At 38.2% G+C, this 19,185-nt stretch overlaps 1 protein-coding gene across 4 annotated transcripts in view; it reads left to right on the top strand.

The window, feature by feature from the left end:
• The window catches only part of TOX3 (TOX high mobility group box family member 3), a 197,784-nt gene that overhangs the window by 33,388 nt on the left and 145,211 nt on the right, over positions 1-19,185 (top strand). The gene's annotated exons all lie outside the window — the stretch shown is intronic.

Raw genomic sequence — 19,185 nt, 5'->3', positions numbered from 1 at the left:
ACAAAGTTGAACCAGGAAGCTGAAATGGGGAACCAGGAAAATCCAGTCCGTCCTGAGATAGATATATATATATATCTAAAAGAGAGCATTACCCAACAGAACATACATGTGGCGGAGTCTTCTGTAGAACAGTGATCGAGCAGAAGCAGACCGATGAGGGAATCCCTTTTCTCATTCTGCTCTCCTATCCACATGTTCCTTCTAAACACATTTGAATGCAGCATACCTGATGAATTCATCTGCTAGATCTCTGGATCTATGGAACATTTTTTTTTTTATTATTAGTTTTTTTCTTCACAACATGCTTTGAATGGCCTAGGTTTATGACCAGTTTACTTTGTCATTGTATAAAGAGTTCTCATACCATGTTAATTATTTAGCAGATCACAATGTGATCTTTGGGTCACAAATACATTCCACTTGTTGCCTTTTCAGGTTTAAATTAGATTGTGTACACCATTTAGTCAACATATCTACCCTTGACAATTTAGGAAAGCTGCAGTTGTTAATTTTAGAAATGAACTCTGTTTTTGGAGCCATGGTGCTTTATTGCATTTATCCAGTCCATATGTTCTCTGCTGTAATTCTACCTTATGTGAATTCTTCCAAGAATTAGCTGGGAAGGGAGCAATGAGTATTGATTTACAATGCTAAAAAAAATAAAAAAAATCTATCTTCTGCTTTGCTTCCTTACGAAATATGTAAAGAAGCTTCCGAGCTTTAAATGTATCTTTCATCTAACATTGTATTAAAATAATTTAGTAAGCATTCAGGGAAAAAAATGGCAATTTTTGTTTTTATAATGCTAGTAATCTGGTAATTGTAAGATGAAACAAAATAACCTTTTAACATTTTGTTTTTGTAATGTTACTGATTTTTTTATTTGTATCCTTAAATAGTATGTACACACAGTATTTTCACATATTTGATATGTGCCTGCTGTACCATATCTGAGAAAATACCATATAAATTACATAAATACCATATATGTAAAAAAATATTCTGTTCTCTTTGTATTGCTTCCTTTTAAGTGAACTCCCTGGTATTCCTACCAGTCCCTCCTGCTTTCCTATTAAAAACTGACCACACTAATTAGTAAGGCCGGGTTCACACCTATACGAATTAGGTATGGGTTTCCCTGCATCCAATTCTCATAGCAGGAGAATGTGACTGGCTCCCTATGCATCTTTGGCTCAGTTTGATGGGCAAATTCAGGCATAGATTTGGCCCTGATTTATCCCTGAAACGGAGAACAGGGACGGACCGCACTCCTGTGTGATCTGCAGCTGGTTCCAGTGTGAACCAAGCCTGAAATACACTGGTCCATTCTCTAGCTATGCTGGGAATTCTGTGTACTCTCTCCTCCATTGATTAGAATTGGCCTGACAAACCCCCCATTTGTAAGCTCAGTGTACTGTTTGTTCTCCTCCCCCAGCTCTTAGGCAGATGAAAACAGAGGGAATGTGATCACTTATAAAAAGGTATTTTTTTTTGTATCTATGCACAAATGTTTTGCCTTTCATTTCTATTTTAAGCTGGAATTGTTTTAAAAGGTAATCATTTACGATCACTTTAAAGCGGAACTATGTACAAAATAAAAAACGACTGTCTGTCGTACAGTCTGTCTATAGCATTAGGCTCGGTTCACGCAGGGGCGACTTGTCCAGGCGACTTAGCCGCCTGACAAGTCGCGCTCCATTCTGTACTATGGAACCGTTCTAATAGGAGCGACTCAAGTCGCTCCGACTTAGAAAAAAGGTTCCTGTACTATTTTTGGGGCGACTTCAGGTGACTTGCATTGACTTCTATACAGAAGTCGTTTTGCAAGTCGCCGCTGAAGTCGTGTGCAGGTCACGTCTGTGAGTCGTGCTGCAAGTCGTGCCGCCCCTGTGTGAACCGAGCCTTAAAGTACCAATGAACACTCTATATAAAAAAGATCTCCCAATGTAACATTATTTGCTGTGCCTAAAATTCCCTTTTTATTATATTTGTTGCTATTTAAAAGTATTTTAGATCTGCATTGCTCTTTTAATCTTGCGCTGTGCTTCTCCAAACTTCCAATTTGGGGGTCATGCCGACACTAAGACCCTCTTCACACTGTGGCACTTTCCAGGCACTACAGTGCTAAAAATAGCGCATACAAAGCTCCCTGAAAGAGCCACTCCTGTGTCTCCAGTGTGAAAGGCCCGAGGGCTTTCACACTGGAGCGTGTGTGCTGGCAAGACTTAAAAAAGTCCTGCCAGCAGCATCTTTGGAACAATGAATGAACGGTGTGTATACTGCCCCTTCACCACCCCTGCCCATTGAAATGAATGGGGCAGCGTGGCTATACCACAGGCAAAGCACCACTGCAGCAGTGCTTTAAGATGGTTTTAACCCTTTCTCAGCTGCTGAGATGATATGGCCATGTAGAGCCCTTTAAGAAGATCCCCTGTCCGCTTTTGTGGGGACAGGGGAGAATCAAGAGAAGAGCTGCAGGAGGAATGGTGAAACATGTAACCTGTTTCCAAAGGTGAACTTGCCCTTTAAGTATTAAGTCGTTTTTGTTTTTTTTTGTTCAGGTGTTTTACAAGGGTTTTTTGCACGTGTATGAAACTTCAGGCATTTGTTTTTTGTACTGAGAAAGGGGAGTAGAGTAGCTGTATTGGAGGAGAGGTTTACTTTGTGCAAAAAAAAAAAAAAACCCAAAGAGGCAAAAATGCAGTTTTAGTTTGTTTATAGGCACTACCATCGAAGTCCTATGGGTTCAAAAATGCTTGATTACATTCAAAAAAAGTACTTGAGCATAGGGCATAAAGTGGAGGAACGCTGACCATACAAGTGCGAACAGAGACAATTCGACTTGGATTCTGCATGTTCAGCATAGTTGTAGGAAAAAGAGGAAATAAACTATAAATAAAATAAAATGGTATTGTTACTCTGAAGCTCATTTATGATTAAATATTTTTGTGGCATGTTGCTTTGTCTGCACGCACAAATAGTGTGTGTGTGTACAGGGGGGTCATTTATTAAAACTGGTGCACACAGAATCTGGTGCAGCTGTGCACAGTAACCAATCGACTTCTAACTTCAGCTTGTTTAATTAAGCTTTGACAATTAAACCTAGAAGCTGATTGGTTATTATGCAGAGTCGCACCACATTCTGTGTGCACCCATTTTAGTAAATCGCCTTCAGTTTGCCTTTGATGTTTACACATGACACAGTTTTTGGCAAAAATCTTTCAAGAGAATGTGTACTTCAATAGTGATCAGCTTGTAAATTATCTGGTCAGTGGAGCATGTTCACTTTGCAAATATTAGCAACATACTTTTTTTGCTTGCAATTGATTGGATGATTGATGTCAGCAGAGCTTCCCCTCATTCACAAAGTAAAGTAAAAATTCCATTGTAAAGTAGAAATTCAGTTTGCTGAGAGAACAGTCTACACTCTGTACATCAAACCCAGGGGTATAATGCTTAAAAATCTTGTTACTATCTATAGTTTACAAATGTATAGCTAAACAAGGATGACCATTTCATTCATTACATACTTGGGATCTTCTTTTTGCTTTTCAGTGGTTGTGCTTTACTGCTATTTTTTTTTTTTTACAATGTAAGTCTGAGTTTGTTATGAATAACTGTCTCTTTGTATGGCAGATATCTTAAAGTGGTTGTAAAGAAAAGGTTTTTTTTTTAATCTTAATGCATTCTGTGCCTTAAGATAAAGATGTCTGTGTGCAGCAGCACCCTCTAATACTTACCTGAACCCCATCTCTCTCCAGCGATGTTCACAAGTACCTCAGCTGTCCGAAACTCTCCCTCCCTGCCATTGGCTTCGGCCGCTGTTAATCAAAGTCTGTTAGCCAATCAAGAGAGAGAGGGGCTCCGTACCTGAATGGACAATGGGGCTGCAGCTTGGCTCGTGGTGCCCCCACAGCAAGCTGCTTACTGTGGGGGCACTTGAAAAGAAGGAGGGGCCAGGAGCAGCGAAGAGACCTGAGAAGAGGAGGATCTGGGCTGCTCTGTGCAAAACAACTGCACATAGAGCAGGTAAGTATAAAATGTCTGTTGTTATTATAATTTTTTTAACAAGACTTTACAACCACTTTAAGTCCATGGTTAAGATTCTTGAATATTGTAGATTGGTAATCTGAGAAACTGAGGCTGAGATAAAAAAAAAAAGAACTTCCTCTATTTGTAACATGGATTTGTTAGCATGTGAAAAAAGTGAAAACTGCAATAAAACTACTATTCTAGATAACAAATTATAAGTTAAACACGACAATAGATATGTGCCCTCTGAAAATGTAATTTCCTGCCTTTAACATATATTGATATTGAACAAGTAAAAGAAGCATTTTGGATTAGAAAACTTTAGACTACTAAAAATAAAAAAAAATCTGAAAAAGCGTTAAATCCATGAAAAACGTCACTGGAGCGTGTGCTCTGAAGGAACGGACACCGGGGCCATTCCTTCAGAGGCCTGTGCCATAAACGGTGGCTCCCACAAGCATGCATGGGAGTGACGTCACCGTGGCTCTGGCGAACCCAGAAAGCAGACCAGGTGAAGAAGGAAACGCCTTCTGCGGTGAAAGCGTGGTGCCGGAAGGCTTCGTTTTCAGGTAAGTTTCACAGAATGTGCTAGTATGGGATGCAAACTAGCATATTATAACATTGCCTTTCAGGTTAAAAAAAAAAAACTGCGATTTACTATTGCTTTAAAGCAATACACTGCCATGCATTTTATATAATGTAGAGTTGTTACCAGTCAATGTGCTTCTGAAACCACTTGGGTCTATACAGTTTGGTGGTTATGAACTTTTTATTGTCTAAAAACAACCCTGAATAGCCCAGAAAATGTCAAGCGTTTACAGCGTTAAGTGGCTGTTCTGTTCCTGATATGATCAGTTACTTTCTAGCTACCCATCTTCTTCAATTACCAATGTACACTGTAACCTTTCTTATGTGTAAGCGAGCCTTAATAGAATAACTCACTCAAACACTCTACTGTAGTAAGATAAATAAAAATACTTTTAGGAGCCTTATACTACTGTTATGACCTTTTTCCTTAAAAATATATTCCCTGAGCTATATAGTGTAATGTGTACTTGTGCCTAGCTCATGCATGCTAAAGTATTTCTAAAATCTCAACATGCAGTAAAATTAACTTTACAAGCAATCAATAATTGATGTATCTATAATTATCGGTGGATCGAATTTTGTTTTCTAATTTCATCTAAATCTTAACTATTTTCTTTTTATTTATTTTTATTTTCTGATTTTTATTTATTTTTATCTGAGAAGGAATAACTTCACATTTAAAGCAGCAAGTGCGGCCATACTGGTTTTAAAGCCCATTTGCTGCCTGTTCAGACATATATTTAATACATATTCTTTAGTCTGGGCACAGGTGCATTGTAATTGTGACCTGGCAATTCCACCTGGAAAGAATTTCTTCCTTAAATTAAAATTTACATCTATTTATCCTTGGTTAGTGTGGGAAATTTAATGAGCGATTTCCTTGACATCCCCAGAATTATATCCAGTGGCTTTCTATCTTTATTTTTGCTGTCGTAAAGTATTGTTTTTTTCCATTTATCCACAATATCCAACTCCAGCCACAGCCAAAACTCTGTGCTAGTTTTAATGCTTTATGCAAGTAATACGGAAGAGTTAAACGTCCATTGAGATACAATGTGATGGGAAGTCTTGGTTAGAACTTCTAATCCATATTTTTACCTGTCTTCATGCTAATTTGTCTTGGTGACATTTGGACCACCCATTTCTTTTATGGGATTCAGAGACCAGAAGTAAGTGTAGATTATTGCCAATGGGATAAAACAAAAAGAACAATAATCCTGAAAGAAATATAAATTCTTCCTCACAATATGCAAAACGAAAAAATTATACACATAGGTTTACATTCTTATGTATATATTATCATATGTAAATAATTTTGTCCTTAAATCTCCCCTATTCCACTAGTCTATGAACCCTATGACTATTTATAAAAATCAAATAACATAACAGCAAAAGATTTGGAGAAATATCAGGAAAACCTGTAATCATCATTGTTACACAGTAGGGATTACGTAAGTTTATAGTTATAGTATCTACACAGTGCTGAAAGGTGAAATATGTAACCCATAAAACATGATTTTGGATGTTTTCCATGATCTTCTCTCTTAACTAAACATTGTTTTGCTCTGTTTTCCATTAGAACCCAGTTATTTATATTATGAAAACGGAGTCCTAAACAGTGAAATGCTAAGAAGAAATTCATTTATTCATATTTCAGCTGCAGCTCATTTAGCAATAGCTTAACCACTTAAGGACCGGAAGGAATTACCCCCTTTATGACCAGGCCATTTTTTGCGGTACGGCACTGCGTCGCTTTAACTGACAATTGCGACGTTGTACCCAAACAAAATGTATGTCCTTTCTTTCCCACAAATAGAGCTTTCATTTGGTGGCATTTGATCACCTCTGTGGTTTTTATTTTTTTGCATTATAAACAAAAAAAGTGACAATTTAAAAAAATATATATATATTTTTTACTTTTTGCTATCATAAATATCCCCCAAAAATTGATAAAAAAAAATTCTTCCTCTGTTTATGTCAATATGTATTCTCCTACATATTTTTGGTTAAAAATAAATGCAATAAGCATATATTGATTGGTTTGTGCAAAAGCTATAGCGTCTACAAAATAGGGGATCGATTTATGGCATTTTTATAATTGATTTTTTCTACTAGTAATGGCGGTGTTCAGAGATTTTTAGCAGGACTGTGACATTGTGGTGGACAGATCGGACACTTTTGACACATTTTTTTGGACCAGTGACACTTATACAGCGATCGGTGCTATGAAAATGCACTAATTACTGTATAAATGATACTGGCGGGGAAGGGTTGAAAATTAGTGATGTTCGCTCTCTGTGAAGTGACCAGGGGTGGCAGACGGACAACGTGGCTGCCAGGTCATGCGCATTGGGTCTCTGAACCCATGTACAGCTATGGAGATTCACGCAGCAGCGCCAACTTCCCACAGCATGGTGGCTGGTCAGTAAGTGGTTAATAGCTTGCGCAATAGCTTTACCCTTCAGAAGAGTAAAATGTTTTAGTTTATTTTTTAATGATATTTTAGTTGTAGGTGGGTTGGGTCAAGCCCTGGCTTTTTCTGACTTGGATTTTGCAGCTAAGCAGCAATATCCAAATATCCAACGCTACTTCTACTTCCACACAAACAGATAGGGACAGTTTCACCCCACGTTCCCTAAAAGCCACAACAGGTATGCACACCTCAGAAATTGTATCGCTATCTCACAAAAAAAAGTCTCCAAGAACCCCAGAGGTTGTTTTGCCTAATTTCCAATTTAGCATCTATCAAAACTGAAGTGTATAGGTTTTTGATGAACTGACCATACACCTGATCTGTGTTCTACTCTCCATATCAGTGTAAACATAATACACTACCATGTTATGTAATTAATAATGACTGAATATCTTAAATGGTATATAAATAGTGCAGTTTTGAATCCAGCTTGCATTATTGTATTCTAAAGTTGTAATTTTCATATCTTTTAAAACATATTTTTCTTGAAGAGGAGGATCTGTGCTGCTCTGTGTAAAACCACTGCACAGAACAGGTAAGTATAACATGTTTGTTATTTTTAAACAAAATATACAATTTTAATATCACTTTAAAGTGGAGTTCCAGCCTGTATTAAAAAAATAAATAAAATAAGTCAGCAACTACAAATACTGTAGCTGCTGACTTTTAATATAAGGACACTTGTCCAGGGAGCCCACGATACCAGCACCCGAAGCCGACCCATCCATCGGCATCCTTGCTAAGGGAAGCATGAAGTGAAGCCTTCCTACTATTCAAGCGCAAGCTGCATTGCACTTTCTGAATGGTCCTGCTGTTTTCTGGGACCTGCGTGTGTCTCCCAGAAGGCAGCGGGGGGAAGGAGGAGGGGCTATAAATGACCTAGGTAGCCATGGTGCCCTTACACGAAAGTAAGAGCGCGTACCCCCCCCGAAAGATACCAAACATGTCACTGGAGGGGGGAAGGAAGCAGATAAGCAATGCTTCCACTTTTGGGTGGAACTTTGCTTTAAATATACCAATAACAGAGTTTTGTTACATTTGTTCGCTAAGTGCAAACAAAAAACGTTAGGTCTTGGAGCTTATAATTTTCTGTGCTCTTTCTGCCTAATTTGCACTCTTATTCCAGCTCTCTTTTGTGGACTACATGTCTCATCCCCCTGTGTTTTGGAGAAGAGGATAGGGGGAAATGTTCTGTATTTTTTATTCTAGCATAACAATGCTACGCCTCCATAGTTACAGTACAGTGAGCACTGTCACCCTAGAGCAGGAAATGTGTTACTGGCAGGATGGAAACTAAAAATGGAAACTAACCCTGAAAATAGGAAACCAAATGCAGCCACCACATCCACAGACTGGTAAGCTGCAATATACATGCTTGTCCTTTTTGGTTTAGAAACACTTTTAGGCCTCTTTCACAAGGGTGGCAGTGCCAAGTGTTTGGCTTGTGGTTGCAACGCACTCCCATCGACCTCAAAACTCTGTAGGTGTTTACAGAAAAAAACTCTGCAGTTAAAATTGCATCACAGCCTCTGCATGTTTACAGATCTTTGTGGCTGTAATGTTGGAATTTAGGTGGGCACCCAGGCGGTAGTAAAATGGTGTCAAAGTGCCCCTTACAATGCAAATTTAACATATCAGTGTTGCCTAAATGTTGATTTTTCGAGTCAGAGCATGAGAGAGACAATCTACATACAGTACTGCATAGCTATAAGGAAAATATACAGATAAATCACTCTGATCAAAATCCCTTTTTTATATACTGTAGGTACTGAACATAATACCTCAGTCACAAACAGTGTGTTCTTACGGTTACTTTTATTGTTAGTAGTAATAGTGGGAGCATTAGCGGTTTTTGTATGCAGTAATGATTGTGTGTTACATTGTGAGATTCTTGTTGGCAGAGTCTATAATCCCAAAGCCTCTCTAGGATTGAGCTCTGGAATAAAATATGACACAGCCTATTTAGCTTACATTTGGCTCAGGCTTCTGCTACATCTGTGGGAGGTTTGTTTAAACTCCAGTCCACTGCAGGACAATAAAAGCAGATTATTGTTGGTACTTTGTGCTCAATATCAATATAATACAGTTGATCATGATTGTGTAAATATATCAGAAATAAAAAGAGCCATGTCTGTGCATACAGTAGGGGAAGTTTAAAAATAAACACATTTTTGATTTAAGCAAGAAAGCTTTAGAAATGCCATTGTATTACTAGTCATATGAAATAAAGGTGTGGATGTTTATGGTGGAATATCACCATATTGGCTTCATTCATAAAGCTAAGACATTTCGATTTGGGATCTTTCTTTTCAAAAATTGAGTTTTCAACTCCAGTGAGATTTGAAAATTACAGTCCCATGGTTAAAATAGAGTTTTATTCTTGTATCAAAGTTTTGTGAATTAAAGCGGAGCTAAATGGCACAAATACTCACCTCTACTCCTGTGATGTGATCATGATCTGCCATACATCATATGTTGGCAGCAGCCCTGGCATGTGCACAAACCACCAGCTGCTATATCGGTCAGAGGTTTGTTTTCTTTTTCCCAGGCAACTGTCCGCTTTCTTGAAGGGAGGATTTGGGTGATCTTACAGCTTGATATTTCATTTAAGAGAACTAGTCACCTGCACTATGCTGCTACAAAAGGGGCTTATCGGCCCCCTTGCGATAGCAGTTAAATGAAAAAAATGAAACATTTTTTTTTAATTAAAGTTAAAAATCAATAAAAAAATCCACCCTCTACCATATGTACCCAATCGCGTGCAGTGGGTGTTTTTGCATACAAAAACAACAGTTTCACTACACCATGCATGAATGAGAGAAATCATTTTAGGATCCTCATTCATGGTTAACTCTAAATTGGTGCTTTATAAAGTGTCACGTATGGACAATTTGAGATATTGGTCCTTTTGCTATTTCATGGGCACATGCATTTTTGAGGCTGAATGTGTTTATTTTTTTAGCTTTCAAAAATATATAACATGTTGGTGGGGGAGGGGGGGTTGTGTAATTTTCAGGCCTAAAATGTGCATTTTAACATGTGTGCAAATGCAAAAAAAAGTCTAGCAGTGAAAAGATAAAAGTATGGAGTATTTTTAGTTATCTGTTTGCACATACAGCATTGGACTTCTTCTGGCCCAAGTATTATCCTGTTAATTTGTATAACATGTTTGAGTATAGAAAGATTTATTGCATGTATTTTCATTTGAGCATGCTGGATTGTGTGTGAATTAAAAACATGCTTATTTTCAAATACAGTTATTATTATTATTTACAATTTATATAGCGCCAAAAGTTTACGCATCACTTTACAATGTAGAGGGAGGGGGCAGCACAATTACAGTACAGTTCAGAAGGGACAGGAGGGCACTGTTCGTAGAGCTTACATTCTAAAGGGAGGGGTGATGGTATAAAGGGTAATAGCTGCGGGGGATGGTTTGATGGGTGTGGGAAAGGCTTCCTTAAATAAATCGGTTTTCAGGGATCGCATAAAGGTAGACAGGTTAGGGGCTGATCAGACATACCAGGGTAGGGAGTTTCAGAGAATGGGAGAAGCTCTGGAGAAGTCCTGAAGGTGAGCATGGGAGGAGGTAACAAGGGAGCTAGAGAGCAGGAGGTCCTTGGAGTAGCGGAGGTGACAATTTGGGCAATATCTGCAGATGAGCTTGGTGGTGTAGCTGGGGGCGCTGTTATGGTTAGTATTTTGAATTTTATACTGTGGGGTAGAGGAAGCCAGTGAAGAGATTGCAATCTTGGAATTTAAAGTGTATCTATGGTTCTTGCTTTTTAGAGTAGGAAAGGCATAGAACCTCGGTTTGGCTTTATTGCTGTGTCCTCATTGGGGAGATTTACCCACTACATTTGTCTTGGTCACCCTTGTCACCACAAAAACGAATGGATAATCAAAAATGTAACAGTTGTCATCCAAAAGATAATGAAGGAAAATTTTCCAACGAGAACCCTTTTTTGGTGATAACGGTCTAGATGGGTATCGCCCCTCATTTTGAAAGAATTTTGTCCCCTTTCTCTAGCAACAGAAAAAAAAGGGGATCTCTTCAATGGGGCACAGGAAGCAATAAAAAAAAATGAAATGCCAACCCTTCCCTAACTTATCTACCGTAACCCTTCCAGAGAGCAATATATATTTTCTGACCCACAGAGCTGAGTAATGGTGAAATGTACTGTGTGTATTTATGCCTGTGTGTATGCTTTACTGAATACATATATATATATATATATATATATATATATATATATATATATATATATATAATATTTTTTTTTTACCCTGACATTTTAGCTCGTCTGTTTTTATATACTAAACGTTTTCCAACATGTTTTTCTTTTTCAATGTTTTAGTTAGACACTAAACTGTATCACTTTAACACCTTTTGCCTTTTAAACTTGTTTGTTTATTCCTTGCTATTACTTTTTTTAAAGTACTATTTTTTTTTTATAAATCTGTCATTATGAGTCAAAGGAAATATGTACACTCTGAAAACATTTTATTGCCTGGAGACGTTTTACCAGACACAATTATTTTTCTGAAAACTATCCAACAGTGTTTGCTACCTGATTTCCTTCATGAAAACCAGAAATGGGATTAGATTTCAACAAGCATTTTATGATAAAGAAAACTATATTTGATGCAGAGATACCTGAGGTTTAAGTAAAAGATTACTACTGTTGGTGCAATGTTAAAGGTTATATACAAGTAAAGGCACAGAAAACTAGAATAATGATTATCCCATAGACCATATACCATAAATTAATTACTTTAAAAACATAGTAATTTGTGTAAACATGAATTAAAGGTGTAAAGAGTCCACAAACTTTGGGAGTATTGAAGAGTCCAAGCACTGTATTTGGTGACACTGGGGGGGTCCCACACTCAGGGCTGGATCAGGGGGAACAGAAAACATTGTTCCAGTACACTGAGAAAACACAAGGAGAGAGGCGCCTCTGGGTGTAGATATATGAGAGGTTTAATGGCACTTAGTACAGGCAACTCACATTTGTGAAGTCAAATATAGGCATGAACAGGTCCCAGCATGGGGGTGATCTGGTGTCATCAGTGCGTCGATCCGATCCTGCGAGGAAAGGGTGCATTGCTAGGTAACACCGCTGATGGTAACAAGCCGACCACAGTGGAGAACACTCAAAATGAGGCTTGGGGCACAGATGGTTAGCAGGCGAGGAGGGATGACGTCACTGGAAAGTGACAAGTTTCTTGTGCGTGCAGCAGATGACATAGCAGCCATGCTCCTTTTTAAAGCTAGTGTATGGGACTAAGGAGCTGCAATATAAAGTGTACAGGGGAGGAAGGGGGGAGTGGCAGCATAATGAATTAACAGTGATTGGTTGCACACCAGGCAATGGCTCAATGGCCGGATCAACACCATGTAGTGACAAATAGTGCCGGACTGGGTACAAAGGATTAGATGACATTTGTTAGATAACACTTTTAAAAGGAAATAAGTTAAAAAAGCAGCTTTATATAACATAATGCACAGGGAACAATTAATAAGTGAATCAAGAAAAATGTATATATGATAAAATATAGTAATAGTAACGATTAGTATCAAGAATGAAGAAATTAAAATAAGTTCATGGATTATTGAGAGGTTAGAAGTTTTTTTTTTTAAAAGGGGGAGGGAGTTATTGCATAAAAAAGGGGAGGGGAGAAGAGAAAGGGAGGGCGGGGGAGGGGGAAGACAGCAATAATTGAGGTAGATGATAAATGAAACAATTATAAATTCATTTGTATAGCAAAGGCATGTATGGAATGCATATACACATATATAAATGTATGTTTATATATGCATGTACACATGTATGTGGTGGTGGAAGGGGGGTTTATTTTAAGGGTGTGAAAGGAATTGATGGGCATTGAGGCTTAATGAAAAATATCAATACATAAGGAAAAGAAGTCCGTAGATTACAGATCTCTAAAACAAAAATCATCATCATATTGTAGCCACTCTATCATACAAAATAGATGTGGGGGGGGGGGGGGGGGTGACATGTAGGAGATACAGGCATGGTGTGCATGGTCTACACTACATCTAATTATGGATCCTGGTAGTCCAATGTTCATACAGTTCTGTTGCAAGTGGGTCAGGGGCACTAAACTAAATCAGGGGAGGGAACTAAACACAGAGCGTGCCTGCCGTTGGTTTCACATCATTTTTTGCGCAGATAATCTGGTCATCGTGGCCCAACTCCAGATCCAGAAATGCCAATGTAGTTGGGTCAGTGACAGATGTAAATGATAACCCATATGTGTTATCGTTAAAATATTGGATGAATGAACTTATGAGGTGGGAGTACCATCCCAGATGACAATGATATCATCTATGTATCTCCTGAAGAACACGATGTTGGCAGAAAATGCATTGTTTTTTTGGATATGATTCATTTTCCAAAAACCTATGGGCAAGTTAGCTTATGATGGGCAAAAATTTCCCCCATTGCTGTGCCTTGTTGCAGGTAGTAATCTCCATTAAGGGTAAAATAATTATGTGTAAGACAAAATTTTGTTGCCTCCACGATAAATGTGGCCTATCTGGGGTTAATTAATGGATCCATAGCCAGAAATTGTTCCAGGGTCATTAGACCAAAGCTATGGGGGATGGAAGTATAAAGGGAATTGACATCAAGTGAGAGTCACACATAAGTTGGCTCCCACCTGTAGGGGGACAGAGGTTCCAGGAGATGTGTACCATCACAAACAATTGGTCTATGTATAAGCTAAAACCTGTGGTGATGCTATCCATTGCTGCAACAGGGGATCTGCCCGTGGGGTGGTCTAGGTTTTTATGGATCTTAGGCAGATGATAAAAATATGGTGTTTGGTAGAATGGCTTTGGTAAAAAGAAACTCTATTTTTGAAATAATGCCATCCATAAATGCAGAAGAAATCAATGTCGGCTTCCTTAGCAAAGTCAGCTGTAGGGTCCTTGCTAAGTTTGACATATGTTGCTTTATCTGAAAGAAGTCTGTTCGCTTCTTTAAAAAAATCTATCCTATTTTGAAGGACAATCCCTCCTCCCCTTGTCCACAGATTTAATGACGACATCTTGTGCATGCATTAACTGGTCAAGGGCCTTGATTTCAGATGGAAAGAGATTGTTGGGCTTGAAAGTGGAAGTGGAGTTGCAGAGTTTCGATAAATTTGCATAGACCACTCTATAAAAACTTTCAAAGTATGGACCTTTAGAGTGTGCTGGATAAAAGATGGATTTGGGTTTTGTGGGAAGAATGAACTATGGGAGGTGATGTGGCCAAATGTTGTGTAAGCAGTCTTGGTGACTCATCTTCAACAGATGGTATATCTAAATTATCTACATAATAGATGTCAAAGTCAAACTGATCTGATGACAGTTCAGGTGGGGGACTAGTGGTAGGGTAATTGCAGATGTTATTTATTTCTTTTTCTTGTTTGAGATGAAAATGTCTTTTAAGGGTGCGATTACGAATGCATCTGTTTAAATCTTTGAAAAGGAGAAAGGGATTAGGTTTGTTGATTGGGCCAAGTTAAGTCCACGGCTGAGGAGAGTCATATCTGCAACAGAAAGGATATGTGAAGAGAGATTAAATATTTTTATCGTTTTGGTGCTTCTGGGCATTTAGAATGTTTTCTGATTTGTCCTTCTCTACAGCCTCTCCTGTGAGTTTTCTTTTTCTGGATGATGCTGGAGGAGGACTGGGCACTAAGAAAGTAGAAGTTGGAAAATCTGTAAGGGGAGATGCAGTGCAACTTATTAAAGCCAAATGATTTGAAGGTCACGATGATGTGGTATTTTGGTCTGTAAGCTCCATGGATTCAGAAGATTTATTGCCTAAAGCAGGGGTGTCCGAACTTTTTTCAAAGAGGGCCAGATTTGATAAAGTGAACATTCATGAGGGCCGACCATTGAACCATTAAAATTCTGTCTGCGTGTTCGTTCAAGCACTAATACACTGCCCAGCAAGAATTCTCTTGCCTCTGCTCTTTAGGGGTACCATTAATTATTACTGGCACCCCACACATTGGAAAACGTGGGGTTCTTTTGGTGCGGTTCAATAAAAAAAAAAAAAAAAGATTGGGGACTTCTTTCCCTGCATTTTTGTGAGTAGGGAAGTCCATTGAAATGAATGAGCTTCCCTACATGCTTTGCATAGGAGCAGCAGTCCTGGCTGCTATCACACACAAGACCTACAAAAGCAGTTCTGATAATACAGGAATGGCGGGGGGGGGGGGTCTGGATTAAAAGTAACATACATACAGACGGACACACAGACAGATACACACAGACATACAGACACACACAGACATACACATACATACAGACACACATACATGAATAAAGCACTTTTAAAATGAATGTAACTTCTAGCATAGTACAGTACCTTTCCAGCTTCCTCATTCAGCTGGGTACTGCACTGTAGGGGGAAGCAGAGAGCACAGCACACTTCCCTGCACTTTACTTTCACTTTTGGGGCTGAGGAGCTTCTCACAGTGCCGATGTACAGCTTGGCAGGGGATCGAACATCCATGCACATCTGACAGCCCTGATAGCCAGGCGGGCCGTTCAAAACCGGACTGCGGGCCGGACTTTGGACATGCCTGGCCTAAAGGAAAAGCTGATGAGAGGATAGGCCAGTCAGCTGTATTGAGACTGGTAGGGGGAACTTTAAAGGAAGTAAAGTGGATGGAGGAACTAGGTGTTTCAGATGTTGTGAGAAGCGGATGGTCTATTATAAAACTGATTGAGGGCAGTGATTATATCACTTCTATTATCAGTAATATTCTGATTTATTTTTATTTTTATTATTGTGGTTATTTTTGAGAGTAATCTACAGATTCCTTTTCCTTATATATTGATATTTTTCATTAAGCCTTCTTAATTACCATGAATCCCTTTCACGTCCCTTAAAATAAATCCCCCTTCCACCACCACATACATTTATATTTTTGTATATACATTCCATACATGTTTTTGCTATACAAATGAATTTGTTTATAATTGTTTCATTAGTCATCTACCTCCAATTATTGCTGTCTTCCCCCTCCCCCGCCCTCCCTTTCTCTTCTCTCCTCCCCTTTTTTATGCAATAACTCCCTCCCCCTTTTAAAAAAAAAAACCTCTAACCTCTCAATAATCCATGAACTTATTTTAATTTCTTAATTCTTGATACTAATCGTTACTATTACTATATTTTATCATATATAAATTTTTCTTGATTCACTTATTAATTGTTCCCTGTGCATTATGTTTACTATCATGTTTTTACTATTGATTTATCCATTTCTGTCCATTATCTTTCTATGTTTATATGATCATAATTGCTGCTATTCATTGTGTATTGTGTTTGTAAAGTTACATCAGTGCTTTTTTAAATCTGCTTTTAATTTACCAGTATTTCCTTTTAAAGGTGTTATCTAACAAATGTCACATAATCCTTTGCTCCCTGTGTGGCACTATTTGTCACTACATGGTGTTGATTAGGCCATTAAGCCATTGCCTGGTGTGCCGCCAATCACTGTGAATTCATTATGCTGGCCACTCCCCCCGTATGCTTTATATTGCAGCTCCTTGGTCCCATACACTAACTTGAAAAAGGAGCGTGGCTGCCATGTCATCTGCAGCATGCATGCTCAAGCAGTGATGTTATCCCTCCTTGCCTGCTAACCATCTGCACTCCAAGCCTCGTTTTGAGTTTTCCCCACCGTGGACGGCTTGTTACCATCAGCAGTGTTACCGAGCAACGCGCTCTCTCCTCGTAGGATCGTATCGATGCACTGATGACACCAGATCACCCCCATGCTGGGACCTGTTCATGCCTATTTTTGACTTCACAAATGTGAGTTGACTGTACTAAGTGTCATTAAACCTCTCATATATCTGCACCCAGAGGCGCCTCTCTCCTTGTGTTTTCTCAATGTTAAAGGTTAGTTTGGGCTTTTATTCTTCCACACTGTTTCTGTGAATCAAACATTGTGTAACTATGTAAAATAGCCCATACTCCTGGAAGGGTGCTCTTTGATATCTGCTAATCCTTATTAAATTTAAAAAGGATCAAATTTATACAGCTTTGGCAGAAACGTATTAAAATATACTGAATTAAGTGGGCAGCATGCCGTAAAATAATTGGAGCCCTACTAGCCCATATCATATAAGTAGAATATTGACAGTTATGATTAGTGATGAGTGATCTGGGCAAAGTTCATATTCAACAAATCCGGCAGGAAGAGTTTGAACACAAAGAAATCCAGCGCCAAACCCTATTGGAGTCTAAGGGAGTCTGTTTTTTGTTTTTTTTCCTGTGACTTTTCAAGGATAATTATACACAAATCCTTTAAATAACATTCTTTAGGGATGCCCTAAACCTGCATTTGGATTTGTGAATAGCTATTGCTATTACAAGTGATGTTATTTGTTTGCCAACAGTAGCCAAAGCCAGTTTTATCACTTAATGATGGCATCACCTCCTCTGCTACTGCTAAATGACAGATACACAGCTGACTTCTGTGTAAACAGGGGATCAGCCATTTAGCAGATCAGGGATCCTGAATCATTGACCAAATATTTTACTGGTAAAAACAAAAACAAAAAAACAGAGCTGCTTTTGCAGTTTTTTTCATAGATACTAAAAACTCATTTTAGGCCTTAAGATTACATAAAACCCCCAAAACATATATTGTCTGAAAGCAGACACCCTAGAGAATAAAATAGCGCTAGTTTGAATTTTTATTACTGCAAAGGTCTAGGAGACACAAAATTTCAGTAAAAATATACAAAGGTTAATTTTAGAGCACACAAACACAACAAATTACCTGTTTTTTAAATAAAATATGAAAGATGAGTTTGCACCAAGTGAAAAGAAACCCAACATGCCAAAATTTGCATGTGTCCATGAAATGGTGGCAACATAATTCAGTACCCTATATTTTTTCTAGGCTACACTTTAAATGCCCCCTATAAGTCATCAGTTTTTAGCGTTACGGAGTAGGTTTAGTGCTATAAATATTGCTCTCACTCCAGCGTTTGTACGTGTAGGCGCCCTCATTCAAAAAATTTTTTGGGGGGAGGTTAATATGGTTGGGAGTAACTTAATTTTTTTTTCATCACACAGGGGAGAAAATGTCCCCATTGTAATGATTTTTTTGGTGACCAGTTCTCTTTAACGAGGCTGGATGACTCCCCTATGCTCCACTGAATACATAGACACTTGTATTTTAGTCGGTGCATTTTGGTGTTGAACGCTTTGCTTATTAGTGTCTGATTATAAAAGATTGTTTAGGGTCGTTTCACACTGCTGGGTATATCCAAACATTTTGTGTTGGTTACCTGCAGTTTCCCATAGACTTTATGTTCTATCCCACATTTTTGGCACATTTTCTGAAAGCGCACCAAAGTCCTGCATGCTGGATCTTTAGTGTGCTTTCCGAAAATTTGCCTAAAACTCAGGACATAATAACCATGGGTAACCATGGGTAACTCATACAAAAACCACAGGAACACCTGCACTGCGGCCAAACCACAGCATAGCATGTAAATCTGGCATTAGAAATTTCTAAACAATGGTGTTTTGTTATTTTCAGGATTTACAATGGTGTTCAACCCAAGGTCAAAGGATAATGGGCTAAATGTAAACTATGGTATCCATAAAAGCCATTGAGAATCTATCTTGTAGCGATAAGGGTTCAGCAAAGTGAGCTCTGATTAAGTTATGCATTTGTAAAGACCTAACAAATACACAATGAATTGGTATGTATATAAAAATACATTTATCTAACAGTTTCATCATTTGTTTTCATTTATTTATTTGTTAAATAAGACCAATAGGGCAGAATTCTGACAATGGTACAGTTGTGGTGCTGTTCTTAGTAATTGTGAGTGGCTAAAAGGTATTCAGGTTGCAGAAGATTCTGGGCTTATGCTTTTACAGGTAATCATATGGATTTTTTTTAATGTATATTTATGGTATATATTGATTTAAACTAAAATTATTTAAATATAGAGGAATACTTGTCTTTTTCCCAACTGAGTCTTTCTAATAAAACTTGATGTAACTGTGTACCAGTGCCTTTTAATTTTTCCCATCTGC

This window comes from Lithobates pipiens, unplaced genomic scaffold, assembly GCF_037356315.1.
Source record: "Lithobates pipiens isolate NorthernLeopardFrog02 unplaced genomic scaffold, aLitPip1_a1.2 Scaffold_10, whole genome shotgun sequence".
Taxonomy (NCBI): Eukaryota; Metazoa; Chordata; class Amphibia; order Anura; family Ranidae; genus Lithobates; species Lithobates pipiens.
Note: the sequence above shows the minus strand (reverse complement) of the source record. Positions and strands in the feature narration are given on the sequence as shown.